An 18,272-nucleotide genomic window follows, 5' to 3' on the forward strand; every position below is an offset into this window, starting at 1 on the left:
TAATCATTTTTTCTTCTCTTTTCTTTAGAATGGATAATTTCTATTGATTAATACTCATGTATATTGATTCTTAAACTCTGCTGTCACCATTCTGTTATTGATTATATTAAATGAATTGTTTAATTTAGATCTTGGTTTTTCAGTTCTAACATTTTCATTTGATTATATTTTAATAGTTTCTATTTCTATGAGAGAAACAGAACTTGTGTCTTTTCTATTTATTCCATAGAGCTGTTACATATTTGTAATATTTAAGATCCTTGGCCATTACAATATCTGGGTCATTTTAGCATTGGCACTTGTTAATATTAGTTTTCCTTAAAAATAAATAATATTCATTCAACACTTTATATGTCAGATATGTAGTACAGTCTCTTGGTTCTATTTTAATTATCTTGATATTTTAAAATTTTTACTTCTTTACTTAGCAAGCAATTGTTCTAATCTCAGTTCTCATGATGATTGGATTAATCCAGTACATGTGTGACTCAAGGATTAATCTCAGTTTAGGTTGTAGTTTATATTATAATTCAGTTCTTAAAACCCCTTACTATTCTGCTTTGGATCTATCTCTGGATGGAAGAAGTCAGCAGTGTGCCTGATATTTGTATAGATTCATAGAATAAAGAGAAATCTTGTATTTAACATTTTTGTTTTTAGAAATTCTTACACATTATCTGAACTTTTACTGTCATTCTGGCTGGCCAGAAAATGCAATTTCAATTAGCATTTTAGCATCCAACTCCACATTTCTGTCCAGCTTCACAAAAGGAGCCTATATTTCGGTAGCTCCATGAGACAAAGAAAAAAATATATAGGGGAACTTATCTTTGAATGGGTTGCTTCTCTAAGTTTTGATTCCACTTCACAATTTTTCCTCTTTTTCTTTGTATTTCAGTGTCCTCAGATATTTGCTTTTTATATATTTTAATTATAATCAGTGGTAGTTATAGGCCATCCTGGGCTTAATACCTTTTGAACAAAATTGGAATCATTTGAAGATAAGGTACATATCAGCTAGTGTTTATGTCTATGTATGCAGTGGAGAAGTGTCTGGGCCTGAGAATTAGACCTGTGAGAAGCAGATGGTAGTCAAGAAGTATTGGTGTCTATGAGAAGGGTGTGATACGGCTGTTTCTGCCAGTGTTAGAAAAAAATGCCAGCTGGTTTTAGTGGTGACTCCTGGAACAAACTACTATCATTAGCATGATTAAAAAGCATCTGGGATCACTCTTGTAGGATTTTGAGCAGATATGTTGCATAATATAATGAGTTTTTTAAATGTTTTCATTCATGCATTGTAATTGTATGTAATAGCTTAGTTCATTTGCCCATTTATTGATTGGGTTATTTTATTTTTTAGTGTCAAAATTTGTGAGTTATTTATATATTCTGGATATATGTGAGTTCTTTATATAGTCATGATGTATATTGTTCTTTATATATTAATACCCTGTTGGAACAGGAAAGGACAAAATATTTATCCCATTCCAAAGGCTCTTTTTTCATATTCTTGTTTCCTATAAGTGTGCAAAAGCTTTTTAATTTAAAATTATCCCACTTCATGATTCTGGACTTTATTTGTTTAGTTTTAGTAGTCTTTCTTTGTATTCATAGAGGTCCAGGGATTTAATTCAGGGGCACTTAACCGCTGAGCCACAACCCTAGCCCTATTTTGTAATTTATTTAAAGACAGGGTCTTACTGAGTTGCTTAGTGCCTCACTTTTGCTGAGACTGGCTATGAACTCAGGATCCTCCTGCCTCAGCCTCCCAAGCCACTGGGATTATAGGTGTGCACCATCGCGCCTGGTTTAGTAGTCTTATTAAGGAAATTGATGCCTGAGATGATATGTTGAAGTGTTAACTCTGTGTTTTCTTTTAGAAGGATCAGATGGCTATATTATAGTAATATAGATTTGACTGTGTATCTTCTATTATATTCTATTGGTTTTAATTTCTGTTTTGGTTTTTTGCTAATACCATGATTTTTTGTTGTTGTTATTACTTTAGCTCTGTGACAGAATTTGAGAACAGGCATTGTGATACTTCCAAGGACTTGCTGAGGACAGATTTGACCCTTCTGGGTCATTTATTTTTTCGTATGAACTTTAGGACTATTTTTTCTAGTTCCATGAAGAATGACATTAGTACTTTGATGGGTATCACATTGAATCCATAGATCACTTTGGTAATGTGGCCTTTTTGGCAATGTTAATTCTGCCCATCCAAGAACACAGGATGCCTTTCCATATTCTAAAGTCGTCTTAAATTTATTTCTTCAGTGTTAATTTCCATCATAGGGGTATTTCACATTTTTGGTTAGATTTATTCCCAACCATTTTTTGTTTTTCTTGTTGTTCTGTTATTGTTGTTGAGGCTATTCAGAATGGAGTTGTTTTCCTGATTTCTCTCTCAGAAGTTTCATTATTGGAGTATAGGAAAGTTGTTAATTTTGTATATTGATCTTATATCCTGCAACTTTGCTGAATTTATTTATTATCTCTAGTCTTCTGTAGATTTGTAAAGTAGTTGTCAAATTATCAATGTTTTTGATGATACAGCCAACAATTTTTTTCTAATTCATTGGATACATGGTTAGAAACTAATAGTGGAATCGTGGGTGACTATAATTTTTTGACCCGAGGTAATATAAAATTGCATTTATAAAATCGAGGTAGTAAAGATTATTGGGGAAAAAATTTGAAGTTAAAAGTAAAAGTTGTGGGAGGCACATTGGGTTTGTGATAAGTTGATCACTTGCAAATTCAGATTTTATATATATATATATATATATATATATATATATATATATATATATATATATATTCATTCCTGGAATTTCAGGAGAAATGGGTTGGATTGGAATTAAGAGTATATAGATGGGATATAAAACCATAGAAATTGACACGATCATCTAGATAATTGTTATAGATGGAAAAGAGGATAGATATAGATATAAGGACTTATTTCTAGGACATTCCTATTCTCACAGCAGAGCAGGTAAGAAAATCAATAAGTACACTGTGAAAAGGAAATATAATGTAAAATAAGAACTAATAGTGGCATACAAGGAGCCATATAAGGAAGTATTTCAAGAAAAGGGAGTATGATCAACAAGTCAACTATCAAGTAAAGAAAATGAGATCTGTCAAGTAAAAATAGACCTGAGACATAACTTTTTGATTTTAGCACCAGATATATTATATTATTTGTGACCTTCATTAAGAACTTTCAGTGTAGTATTGAGAGTGAATGTCTGGGTGGTGTGGATTCATGAGAGAATGAGAAGAGAAATATTGGGTATGGTCAGTATGGACAATTATTTTGAAGAGCTTGATAAAAGGGGAGTAAAGGAATTATATAAGATCAAGGAAGGATTTTTTGGAAAAATATACTTGTAATTTGATAAAAAAGTATTAATATATTGCTTCTCTTAATGGTGGCTTCTTTTAGGGTTTTGACTATAAAGCAATTAAACAATCAATAAATACCTATTAACCTCAAAGTATAATGGAATTGACTAAAATGATCTGCTCCTAATAAATAGAGCGTAAGTAGTATTCATAGAGATAGAAGGACATTTTAGTTAGTTCTAGACTTCAGGCATTGCTCTAAGCAGTTTGAAACATTACTGTCCTACCTTCAAAAGGCAATGTAAGGTAAAGAAAGAGAGGTAACAGTATTGAATAAGAAATGTATTTTCTTCAGTATTATGAATACTACAATAATTATTTGAACAAAAATAATTCAGGACTACATGTTTAGGCCTGATATGTACATTTCAAAATAAGAAAGCATTTGAATCAAGACTATATTATTCATTTAGATGACAAAAACATAGATAATAATATGAAAGCTTAATTTGAATAATATTATAATAATAGCAATGTATTCATGGTATTTCCTAAAATAATACTATTTTAGGAATTTATTTAATATAATTCTTTTACATTATTGATGTTAAAAGTATGGTGAAATAAAAAAAATGATTGCTGCTTGTCTTTAACATACATTTTATAGATAACACTTTTTCCTCATAATCTAAGTTCAAACAATTAGAGAATATGGGGTACAATTTTATTTAAAAGTGACCTTGGTAATGTTTTGTCCAAGATTCTTTGTTTATAAATGTAGAAATTTAGATATGGTGACTTGCCCAAAGTAACTTAGCCAATTTTGACAATGTTTAAATGTATCCTGTGGTTTTTATTACTCTTGATACTTTACTATTCAGAATTATATTAGAGAAAATATTTAAACAAATTAGGAAAACTTTACCTTCTCTTCTTTCCTCTCTTCCAATTTACTACCTACCTTTTTCCTTTTCTTCTTTTTCTTATCTTCTTGCTAATCCATTTTAGCTTTAGTTTTTATTGTTTTTTTAAAGGAAATAGGAATATTTAAGTGTTAATGAAGTGGGTTATGGTTGAAAGAAGAATTATTGTAGTATTTTCCCCATAATTCTTTAACTTTGCACATGTACACACACATATATAAACTCACACATTCCTACTGTCTTTTGGAAGAAAGAAAAAGCCATTTGGAATAATAAAAGATCTAAACTTCTAAATCATTTACAGTTTAAAACAAATTTCTATATTTAATAGAATAAAATAGATAAAATATCCTGGAAAAGAAAGAAACAAAAGTAACCCTACAGGTTTGTTTCATAAACTCTGGATCAATCATCTTATGAGGTTTATCTTTTATTTTGATAATTGATCTATATACCCAGAAGTTAGTGATTTAGGTGTGCAAACAGGCAAGCAGGAAAGATTTTGAATTCTGCTCCTCATAGTTACCAGTTTTTCTTTGAAATTTATAAAAGATTTTTTAACACCTCTGATCATCAGGTTGTTAATACAGAGAATAGGAATAATATTGCCATTTCATAAAGCTGTTGCTAACTTCGAATGATACTCCTGTCATAGTATAAATACTCCAAAGTGTTAATTATTTTTAACATTATTACTATTGGTTTTATTACCATTAATAACACTCTTTAAAAAAAAGAGATCTATCCAAAAATTCATGGGCATAGTAAGAGTCACTGATTCAGAAAATAGCCAAAAGTAATACTTGTAAAGTATTATGGTGCTGGTCAATTTAAAATTGAGCTAGTGACATCATAAATAAATGGGGACATGATACATAATCTAAAGAAATATTATCTTTCTTGTAAGACTTTTTACATGTATCCATATTCCATCTGAAGGAATTCAATTTTTCTTATAATCAAATTGATCTTCTTATTAGAGTGTTTACCTATAATATTGAATTGGGTTTGAGACTAAAAATAATATGAAAAAGAATTATTTATGCAATTGAGTATTAACTAGCACCACTGTAATTTCTCACCCCGGTGTACAAATGACATAGCAGCATCTGTTGTAGGTGCAACATTCAGTCATAATAAAACTCAGAACATGTTCGTGCATCATAAAGAAAACAACACTGGGGCTAGGGATGTGGCTCAAGCCGTAGCGCGCTCGCCTGGCATGCATGTGGCCCGGGTTCCATCCTCAGCACCACATACAAACAAAGATGTTGTGTCCGCTGAAAACTAACAAATAAATATTAAAATTCTCTCTCTCTCTCTCTCTCTCTCTCTCTCTCTCTCTCTCTCTCTCTCTCTCTCTCCCTCTCTCTTTAAAAAAAAGAAAAAGAAAACGACACTGATTTTTCTCTGAGGACTGATAATCCTTATTAGCATGAATTGAACTGTGTATCTGTGTCCATAACCAACTGAGCAATGTGGCAGTGGATTGCTTTGTACACATCTCTGTGCTTTGCCTTATGTTCGCCCTGCTGTGCCTATTCGCTCTTCCAGCCCATCCACATGAGAGTGATTCCCCCTCTACCCCTGGTTTTACTCTTTGGAGATAATGAAGGTAAGCAGCACCATGTGCAAAGCCAAGGTACTTGTCATAGTTTCCCTTATATATTATATATTTTTTTTAAATTTCCTTCTGCACTTTTTGAAATTATAGGTAAAGCACTTTTATAACACTTTGTTATGTGGTCCCTCCCACCTACAGATAGGACAGGTGGTCAAATGTCTAGCACACAATAACTTTTGTCTTTCTATATGTATGAAAATGTCTTTTTAATTTTTCGTATACATGAACCCTTATATACTTACTTATTTATATTCCTTTCAATGATCATGCTTGCACTGTTGTGCCATCTGAAAATGTAACCTTTTAGCTTCTTTAATGGTATGATTAACAAACTAAATAAATCCAGCTGTCAAGGCACCTGGGTATTTATAGTTTCACCCTCTCTTCTGAGGCAGAAGAGCTTTTATAACACATATGTTAGGGTGAATCTGGAGCAGATGGACTCATATTCTTTGGCTTGCAATAAGGCAAGAAGGGATAACATTGAATACAGCCCAGATACCACTCCATCAAGGGTGATGAATTGAATGTGTCCTGTACCAGATGATGCTTGGTTGGGGCTAAATCCATTGTAGATACTTCAAAGCTGTTATTTTTCATCTGTGTTGTTCAATATAAATAAAAATATTAACATAAAGGGAAAATGATAAATATCTTGGCAAGAGTCAATGACTGAAACTGGCATAAATATCTTTTTGCTTATATTAAGGAGAAGTTAACTCAGTGAAATGTGATTTTCCCCTTTCACCTATGTGATAAAGCTTACCTTGACCAATAAGAAATGCCACATTTGAAAAGAAATTCCTTGGTGTGTAGAAGGCAAACTAAGATCTCAAAGTGACAATTTTTACCATGCACCATTGTATAAAAAATAAAAAAAAAAACAATTCACGAAATCTGTCAACCCTAGAAAAGCAGATACTCCTACAGAATCACCTTAACCAGACAGCACAGATGAGGCAACTAGCAGGCTGATCATTAGTGTCATAGATATCTTTGTTGTCTGTTAATAGTGTCTGCCACATATATCTTTTAGGGATCAAATAGGCCATCACTGAAAACCAAGGTCACAAAATTAGTGAGATTTTAGAATAATTTAAATCTGGACAATAAAAAGCTAGTAAGCAGTAGTGATTCATATGCTTCTATATTCAAGCCTTTTACCATAGTGTTCTGAGTTTTATGGGGGAAGAAATTAGTGATTTTCAAGGAGGATGAGTGGGTGAGAATGGTCTTTCCTGAAGGGAAACATATGTCCTGATAAGTGATAAGCTCTTTCAAATTACACCACACCACTACCCAAATTATCTGAAGGCTCCAGTGGTGTGATGTGTAGTCTTGTTGAGAATCTCTGACTAGTGAGCTTCACTGAAAGATGATAACATACTCATGATTATTGAGGTGGAAGAAAGTTTGAGATATAATTAATGAATTATCTTCTGACAAAATAAGTTTTCTCATAACTTCCAATATATTGTTAAACAATACAGAAAGAAACTCCTTCCATTTCAGCAGTTTCCATCTGTGTAGAAGCATAAAGTATGTTTCATGTGAGAGTATGAGACTTACCATCTGCTTTAATGTCTTTGGAGAACAGTTATCAATGACTGCTTTTCAGGGTTAAAGTTAATAGACTTCAGCCTATTGTACTGAAAGCATCTTTAAGATTTCATCCATTGTGAACATATCCTCTACGTGGCATTCTGCCAAATTTCAGGTTGCCTTGAATTTTGTGACTGTTCATTCCAATATACATATTTATGTTCTGATTCATTTTTGAACTTTTGTATTCTATTTTTATCGGTATGATGGAGATAATGCTAAATAGGATTGAGAATAAAAATATTAAATATGGAAAAATAAGAGTTAAGAAGGATAAATATACTATACAATTTCCCATGGCAATTGATTACATGTTTATTCAGTAGCTTGGCACAGTTGTTTGACTAAAATTTTGATTTCCAATGTCAATTGAGCAGTTTATTCATTTCACTTTAGAGTGTTCATTTTCTGTGATAAAAACAATGTTTCTGGACTAACTGTCCAAGGATGAGGTACCTTTCCAATAGAACAGCTTGGTTTCAGGTAGTTTGGTCTTTTTAGTGGATGTAAATAACTTGGCTATGTGAATGAACTTTGACCATTTCTTGGAAAATAATTTGCATTGGAACTGAGATCAGTCATAAGTTCAGAGATACTATTAAAGTGTTAGAAAGAAATATGTCTAAAACACAATAGGAGGAACAAAATTGTGTTATTTATGTTGTGGAAGTTTGATTTAAAATATGCATTAGAACTATTCTAAAAATATAATCATACTGTAGTGTGTTGAATGTGGCTCATTGTCATTCAGCATTGAGGTAATAACAGAGGCAGTACTATATCTGGAACATAATTTCAAATAAGTCAAGTTTACAACATTGCATCCATCTGTTATGCATGATAGCATGTTTTTTATAGTGTTGGTTTGTAAGTTAATGCATATTTTTATTTTTAAAACCTTAGCTTTAAAATATAATCACTGAGAGAAATTAATATTGAATTACAAGCTAAATTGAATTCCATTGTACAGAATGCAATATGCAGCTTTAACTAAAGTACTTAGTCTTTTTTTCTTTTGTTAATGGTAAAATTGTTAAAAATATAAGCCAATCTCAATTTTATTGTATAATTTTGGCTCTTGGAAATAAAATTAATGTGCATGATTTTTAATACTCCCCCTCAGTTTATAATTTAAAAAGGTGAGTCTCCTTCATAATTTTTTAATGCTCATAGCTCTACATCTGCACAATTGTGAAGAAAATGTGTTGATATTTGAGGTAGTTTTATTAATGTATTTATAAAATTTACTCATAGGAACTTTCCATTTAAAATATTTGAACTTTATATAATTGTAATCTAAAAGGTGGGACATTTTCCCTAGATGATACTGCTGTCATTGAATTAGGATTATAATAAAAAGGAAATAGCAATGATTTCATAGAATTTTATTCGAGTTTAAGACTTACAAGAGAACTCAATGTCCAGTTTTGACAGAAATACTAACATATCTAAGGAAATAAGAAGAAAAATGCACTTCAAATAACCAAAGTATTTGTAATTGCACAGAACATATATGTATTTGAGAAGGATTGGGAGGTATAGGGGACATTGTCATTAAGCAAGTATTATCTCACATGCTTAAGATCTTTTAATTCAACCTTCAGCAGTTTTAATAATATTATCTTTAGACAGTCTGAAAACAAACTATCAATCTTTTCATATCCTTTGTTACCTGAGAATCACCAACTTACAATATAAAATCAATGCAAACATTTGGGAAACTGCCTATAGCTAAAGAAGTGAATTATCTCTTTGTATATCGCCTATATGGAAATTAATTTGTATGCCTCAGAGTCAATCTACTTTTCATTCCTCTGACTATATTAATAAGGTTAGAATCCTAAATAATTTTAAAATTTAATTTAAAGAAAAAAAATAAAGGAAATATTACTTTTAATCAATTTTCATTAATGTATTATAGTGAAAAAATAGTTTGTCAATACATTTTTATTAAAATTTGATTAGCCCCAAAATGCCCCATTTAATAAAAATGAATAAAAACATAATTCAAGGGCTGGGGTTCTGGCTCAGTGGTAGAGCACTCGCCTAGCATGTGCAAGGCCCTGGGTTCAATCATCAGCACCACATGAAAATAAATAAATAAATAAAAATTTAAAAAGGTATTAAGAATAATAATTTCCATTAAAAAACATAGTTCAAATAGTAACAACAAATTAGCTCTTATATAATCATCATGATCCCTTTGAATTTTTGTATTATGATTTTCCTTGTTTTCTTACTTTTCATCTTTCTTAGCATTCATTTCAGGATCCTGTGAAATTATATTGTCACTTTTTAATTTTTAGTTCATTTCAAGTAGTGTGGCATCACTCTAGTGAAATTTTAATGGTTAATTTTTTTATATAACTATATATATTTATATAGGTAGCTTTCAACACGAATGTCATTTATATTGGCTCAAAAAATCCAATTAATTCAACTTTAAACAGCCAGATCTACTTTAAATAGGATATTTAAAAACAGTTTTCTCTAGAATTTTATTCCCGAGCATATGATGTCATTAGATCATATCCTGTCTTCCTCAAAATTCTCTCTTCCCTTTCTTTCTTCTTCTGCATTTTACTGGGCAGGTAATTCAGTGCTTGATATATCAAGTAGGTGTGGATTAAATATGGGTAATATATGCATTCAAAACTGTTGCTAAAGAAATTCTATGGGCACTCTTTGTTAAAATGTAAGAGAAGTGTTGCAATTTAGTTGTCTAGAAATATGACAGTGAAATAAATTAAAATATAATTATTTAACAAAATTAACTACTTTGTATGCTGACATCATTATAATTTTATTTCTAGTAGCAATGAAGTGTTATAATTAGAGCTCTGAATTATTAGAGGAACTCACCAAAAACTTTGGTTTGCAAACTTTATCAAGTGTTCAAAATATATTTTTTCATATTTATGACTTAATTAAAATTTAATTTTGAATTAAATCATCTTCAACATTATTTCAGTTGAGATATAGTAAACTCTGTTGTATTATTTCAAAGCATATCATAAATTCATTAATGTAGATTTGAACATAGAAAATGTAGTTTGTTTAACAAGGAACAGACAATTTCTGCACTATAAAATAGAGAGGGATTCATATTGGTATTTACTTTGATTATTTTGTTTCCTGATTTTTAAAACACTATCCTTGTAACACTATCATTGTAACACTACAAGGGACTATAAGCCAACAATATACTTATCTGAAAAATTGTTCTATAAATCATTTGCCCTGATAGCTTCAATATCTCCTTAATGCACTTGTCCTGAACAAAAATATAAATAGCTGGGAAATGAATAATGCTTATAATTTGCAGCAATAATGATGATAATAATAGTAATAATAATAATAATAAATATTCTTCAACCTTCTTGATTGCTTTCTGAAGGTGACATACATTTTGGAGGCACACTGTGGATGCTTATGTTCACACTGAGCAATACTCACTTTATCATGGTTTACATAATGTCTTATCAATGTATGAAGGAGATGGAAGGTGTCCTATAAACCCTATTCCATTTTGTTAGATTCTTACTCTGAGAACATCTATGTTAGAAGTAAAGTGTTGACAAAACATCAGTATTGTGAAAACTTGTAGATGATCTCAAAAAATGAAACATTGTAGAATAGTGAAGTAAACATCAGTTTTGGAATCAATCCTGGAAATGAATACTAATTTTATTTTAAGTAGGTATAATAATGCCTATCTCAAATGGTAGATATACAGAAAAAAAAAAGCATAATGTATGTGAAACTCCTAGTTTAATGTTTGAAAATACATGGTTACAGAGGATGATAACTTATTTTTGTTGTCTTTTTAAAAATTTTTACTATATCAAGAGTTTGGAATACAGGTGCAACTCGACATGTACATGTTCTTTCAAGATCAAATAATACTGGTGAAGTCAATAGTGGGAAAACAGTGAGAAACATCTCTGAACACACAGTAGATTCCTGTAAGCCAAAAATACCCCAAACTATCTTATTTGCTAGAGTTAGCTTCATATTTGGGATTCAAGAACAATCTGGTGCATCATTTTTTCTTCTTCTAAGATAGGACAGCATAAGATTCCTACAGATGTATTTAACCTAGGTTTTATTTTATCCTTCTATCTATCCACTTATCTAGCCTATTTTTCTACTTACACATTCATGCCATGATGTCTAAATAGACTTGTGTCATTTACCTGTATGTCACTTAACATTTATTTTTAGCAAAAAGATGAATGAAAAGAATATGAATGAACTATCTTTCATAACAAAACATATATATTATTCAAATGTCACAGGAAAATTTTATAATTAGATGATGCTACTTTTTTCATTGGCATTGCTTTAGGGAAATGAAAAAGAAAAAACATAAGTGTCAGTCTTTGGCAGAGTGTGATATCTTTACTCATAGTGAATTAAATTTAAATGTGAAAATGTAGGCTGAAATTTTAAAAACAAGTTCTCTCATAATAGATACCTTACATGATAATACATAACCAAACACAAAATTTTAATTTCCTTATTTTTGGTATTTTTTCTAGTACCAATTTAGGAAAAAAAAATATCATCAGGAAAGAATAAAATGAAAACCCATTAATTCAGAATGAAGATAACCTGAAGGTAAAATTAAAGAATCTTCAATAATTTAGAAAACAAATTAATAGTGGCTTTTGTACAAAGAGGGAAACCTGTATGAAATTCGAGGTAATTTAAAATAGTGTAAACAATAAATCTCTCGAGCTAATTTGGATGAAATATGAATGCAGAAAACTGAATGACAAAAAAATTATAGATGAGCAAAAGAAAATGAGAAAAAAATAGCTGACGTATATTTTCATTAGATTAAAACATACAGTTAGAAAACAGTCCCTTGCAAAACATGATTGTAATGTGAGTTTTAGGAAGAATTGGACAAAACAATAATTCCAGAAACTAGAAATATACATAAGATCTTCAGTGCTCCTGATTAAATATTCAGTATGTCAATATAGTATATTTTATAATCTTTCATCTTGCTTCCATAGACTCAAGAACACAGTATATTTTCATTGTTAACTATTCAGGAAACTATGCTTCATAGCAATATCTCATCTGAGTACAATAGGAGAGGCATATAGCAAAAGGTATATACTCTGAATTTTTTCAAAAGTGCATCTTGATACATTTTTGTTGCCTGTCTGTGAATTACAACTGGCTGTGTGTTTGTATTTTTAATAAATAATATCTGAACATTTAGTCTCAGAGAAGAATCAACTACTTACCAATTAAAAGGTAATTTGCTGGTCGTTGTGGTACACATCTATAATCCCAGTGTCCCAGGAGGCTGAGGCAAGAGGATCACAAGTTCAAGCCACCCTCAGCAACTTATTGCAAGCCCTAAGCAACTCAGTGAGACCCTGACCCCAAATAGAATATCAAAAAAGAATTGGGGATATGGCTCAGTGGGTTAAGCATCCCAGGATTCATTCCCCATACAAAAACAATGTAATGTTATAAATTGTTAAATCTGGTTAAAATACCTAAGGCTTGAAAGTTTCCATCTTCTATTAATCCTAAAATATTTTTTCTTGATATTATCACCTGATGGTTTTCATCAAGGAGAGAGAAATCATCAAATGAAAATGGGGGTATGTGTGGTGGCAAGTAGTTTCAGGTTGGTACACTGTATTTAATTTTCATATAATCTGTGCCCATGAGATTTAGCACAAAGCCAAGTCACCTAAAATGAATCCTTTTGAGTATAATTAAAACACTTAATCCTTGTTACCAATAAATGTGTTGCATGAGCTGGAAACACAGGCTTTTAGATGACAATTTTCAATAATGGATGTTTGAAAATATGAAGAGGCAAATATATTGGATGTGTATATGTTTTATATTATGACAGATCAACATCAACAATAATAATGGATGATTAGCAAAATAGTAAGTGAGGAAGCTATCCATAATTATAATTAAAGATAAGTACATAATAATTTCAGTAAATTCCCTTCTTATTCTAAAGATGTCAGTGAAATTTTATAGCCTCAGTTTCAGTGACTACCTATAAAGAAAAGCAAAACATTTAAAAAGTAAAAGTAATTTTAGTGAGTCAGAGTCTGATACTTAAGAATAATTCACTGTGCTTAAAATATAAACATAAATGACCTTAATAGAGGGAAAATATGACTATAATTAATTTGTTAATTGTCCATGTGTTCCCTTGCTTCTTCCTTTAAACTTAGCATCTGCTCATTAATTAATTTTTCTGGCTTCTATTAAGTGTATCACACTTTAGCACTGTGCTATTATTGCCTTTGAATCTTTTAAAGATGCAAAAGAAAAGATTTCTCACATGAAATGGCCTACAGTTTTAAATGAAAACAGGAGTCCTGCAACAAATACAGATTTTTTCTTTGGTGCTGTGAAATATATATTTTCTCTTCAAGTATTCTTTTTATTATTTTTTATTTATATATGACAGTGGAATGCATTACAATTCTTATTACACATAGAGAGCACAATTTTTCATATCTCTGGTTGTATATGAAGTATATTCACACTGATTCATGTCTTAATACATATTCTTTGGATACTAGTGTCCATCACATTCCACCATCATTTCTAACCCCCTGCCCCCTTCCTTCCCCTCCAACCCCTCTGCTCTATCTAGAGTTCATCTATTCCTCCCATACTCCCCATCTCAAACCCACTATGAATCAGCCTCCTTATATCAGAGAAAACATTCAGAATTTGCCATGATTTTATTCTCTTTTATTGCTGAATAAAATTCCATTGTATATATATGCCACATTTTTTATTCATTCATCTATTGAAGGGCACCTGGGTTGGTTCCACAGTTTAGCTATTGTGAATTGTGCTGCTATAAACATTGATGTGGCTGTGTCCCTGTAGAATGATGTTTTTAAGTCCTTTGGGTACAAACAGAGGAGAGGGATAGCTGGGTCAAATGTTGGTTCCATTCCCAATTTTCCAAGACATCTCCATTTAAATTATTTTTATAAAAAAGAAAATATAACTAAATTAGTCTGAAAGAATACAAAGGTAAAAATAGACCCTAATAAAATTCTTGATTAAAGCATTGATTTTAAAAAGAAGGATATAAAAGATTAAAAAAAGTTACTACAGGTATGGGTAACAGGTTAACAGCAATATGATTTATGTATATTGGAAACAATAAGGCAACAAGTGCTAAATAATGGAAGATAAGATTGAATAGAAAATATCATGCATTCATCATACTACAATGAATGGCCTGCTTCTTGGTTTGAACTTAATGTGATAATTAATAAGACAAAAATAAGAGAGAGGAAATATTTTAAATCCTGTGTAAATTTGGTATTGTAAGGAAATTTAGAGTTCATATATACTATCTTCATATGCAGTCATGCAGTCTAGTCTATAAGTGATCTTTTCCATAATCCTAATATAATGACAAAACTATTCAAATCTCAAAATGAAAGATGTCCTTTGTTGCCTTAAAAAGTTCATGTATATTGCATCAATACATACTTTACATATACAATGGAATGAACATATCTGAGTGCCATTGCTTCCACCCAATGCAGTTATTGTTAAAGGAACAGATTATTTTGTTGTTTTCAATTTTTTAAAAAATTAATTATGCATAAAGCATTCATTGGAATTGATGAACTTAATAACCTTCTACTTCAAAGTATGGTACCTTGGCATTTTTAATACTTTAAGCTGAAAAAATATGAGAAAACAGAAGAAGCAGGAAAATCATTCTTAACCACTCTCCCATTTCTCACATGAAGCAGGTCATGAAAGTCGGGACAATTTTCTGTCTGTCCCCTGAATCAGGTCATAAGATATTCATTAGAGAAGTATCCCATTATATACCCAGAGGAAAAGAACATGTTTATCTCAGAAAACAAAGTGGCACAGAGAAGACTCTGAACAAATGAACTTCACTGTTCCCTCCAGTTTATTGCCATTAGATCATATTCTCTTTGTCCAATCACGTTTCTCCACAAATATCCACTTTTCATCAGACCTAAATATAAAAGTATACATTTACTTATTCCTTAATCTCCTTATTATTGTCTCCAGTGTCATTTATATTCAGTTAATCTGTATGTATTTCTCTTGTTAATATGACGTTTTTATATGTGCTTTGTCATGATCCTAAAATGGATGAAGAAAAGATGTTTCTCCTCTTATACAGGATAAACCTGATATATTTAAACTTCTGTGTTGTGACCTTGTAGGTAGACATGCATGGGATTTTTAATGCTTTTGTGTTTGAAAAACACAAAGAAGAAACCTGGCTTTCAATGAATATCAAGCTATGCATAAATACATAACTGAGAATTAATCTGGGTATTAGATGTGATTGTGAATTAAAAGCACTTATGTAATAAAACAGAGGTTATGAATTGGCATAAAAATAAAGAAAAGAGGAGTGTCTTTAGGATCATATATCTGAAGCTAATAACACCAGGTGGGCTACAATAATAAAAATAATTTATCTCTTGTATTGTCCTAGCAATCTCCTTGTTTTATGGCCAATTCTAGTATATTAAGATAGGAGTCTAGCACTTAAAAGGACAAAGAAATGTGACCTAAACTTGAAGGAATATAGACAGATGACACATTGATTCAGAGACATAAGATCTTCCTCCATATGATGACCCCAAAATGCAGGGTTTTTTTTGGAAGACTGTGAATCAAGTCAACTTGCTTATGATATAAAAACATAGCATAGAAATATGTATATGGGAAAGTATAAAAAAAGTACTTGAGTTAAAAAATAAAGGCAGGGCATAGGATTTTAGATAAATGAAGAGACAGTTAAATTAGATATGATGCCAGATAGTGAATTTTTGTTTGTTTTTTAGTGTAGCACAGGACACCCCACACATTACATTTAAAGACACATGCTAGTTAATAATTTCTTGAAGCATTTTTAAACATTCTGTGAATTTCTTGAGAGTTCAGGTTGAGATAGGTAAAGGGGCATCAGTGAAGAAATTCAACTCTTTCCCTATCTCCTCCCTCTTCCCCTTCTTTTCTTTTCATCTACTGATGTACTAAAGACATTTTAAGCAAAATGAGTCCCAACAGAATGATACACTCAGAAACACTGGAAGATTAAAGATTTTTAAAACAATAAGCCAAAAGATGTTGTTAATTACAGGATATTGTATAACAGCATTGAGTGCAAAAAGTTACCTTTCAGAGACATTTCTTCTTAATAATTATATTTAATCATCATCCTGTGATAGCTAGTTTTTTTTTAAGTTTAATTTCATTCTCTTTTATTATGGAATGCTAATTTGCTTTTCCCTTTTGGATTCTCCAGAGTGAATATCATTTTTAGCATCAAAAATGTTAACGATTAACTTTTCTTTTATAATCCATTCTTCCAATGATTTATAATATGCAAGATATTATATTTTAAATATCACAAATTGCTTAGAAAAAAAGGATAAAAAATACCAATTAATCCCAACATGTATTTCAATAATTCCCATCAGTAAAATTCTGAGAATTAACTTCAAAGTGTATCAATGAAGAGATTGCTTGGAAGCTACTTTATAAAGTTGGATAATACGAACTCTAAAATATTTAAATTTTAACAGTAAATCCACTAACATTTCAGAGACTGTCAGGATGAAAGATATAATATTCAGATCTTGGATAGAGATCCTCAAAGTACTTATCATTAAATATGACCTTAATGTACTAACTATATAGAAACTTAGATAAATGAAGAAATAATTAAATTAGATATGATTCAAGTTAGTGAATTTTTGTTTATTTTTTAGCACAGCACAGGACACCCCAGCTAACATGATTTTTTTCATCCACCAGTCATGTGTGATAAATCTAATTTATTTTCTCTAATGTGTTAAAATGAATGATTCTACAGGTAACCTTATTTAAATATCAACAAATTATAGCATAAATTTGAATAATGCCTCAAATTCATCTGGCAATAAAGAATTAGGTTCATATACTTTGGACCAAATTAGAAAGGTTTAAATTTATAAATAACAAATTACATTGAACAGAAGATGTTTTGTATCTTTTATCTCTAGAGAACTAGGGTTTTTATTTAATTTAATTTTATTTTATTTTTAAATACATGACAGCAGAATGTATTACAATTCTTATTACACATACAGTGGTATGTATGTGTAATACAAAGTATTGTATATAAAGTATGTTCACACCAATTCATGCCTTTAAACTTGTACTTTGGGTTTTTTGCATTATAATTTTTATTACACATATATACCACAATTTTTCATATGTCTGTTTATATATAAAGTATGCTTACACCCAATTCTAGTCTTCATACATGTACTTTGGATAATGATGTCCATCACATTCCACTGCCCTTGCTAATCCCCTGCCCAATTACTTTTCCTTCCACCCCTCTTCCCTATCTACAATTCATCTATTTCTCCTATACCCAAAGGACTAAAAAACACCATACCACAGGGACACAGCCACATCAATGTTTATAGCAAAACAATTCACAATAGCTAAACTGTAGAGCCAAACTAGATGTCCTTCAGTGGATGAATGGATAAAAAAAATGTGGCATATATACACAATGGAATTTTACTCAACATTAAAAGAGAATAAAATCATGGCATTTGCAAGTAAAGGGATGGTGTTGGAGAAGATAATGATAAGTGATGTTAGCCAATCCCAAAAAACCAAATGCTAAATGTTTTCTCTGAAATAAGGAGGCTGACTCATGTGGGGTAAGGAGAGGAATTGATTCTTTATGGTAA

The 18,272-nt window shown here is 30.7% G+C and overlaps 1 protein-coding gene across 5 annotated transcripts in view; it reads left to right on the plus strand.

Moving 5' to 3' along the window:
- Window positions 1-18,272, plus strand: part of Pcdh11x (protocadherin 11 X-linked) — a 694,600-nt gene that overhangs the window by 554,535 nt on the left and 121,793 nt on the right. The gene's annotated exons all lie outside the window — the stretch shown is intronic.

This window comes from Ictidomys tridecemlineatus, chromosome X (genome assembly GCF_052094955.1).
Source record: "Ictidomys tridecemlineatus isolate mIctTri1 chromosome X, mIctTri1.hap1, whole genome shotgun sequence".
Taxonomy (NCBI): domain Eukaryota; kingdom Metazoa; phylum Chordata; class Mammalia; order Rodentia; family Sciuridae; genus Ictidomys; species Ictidomys tridecemlineatus.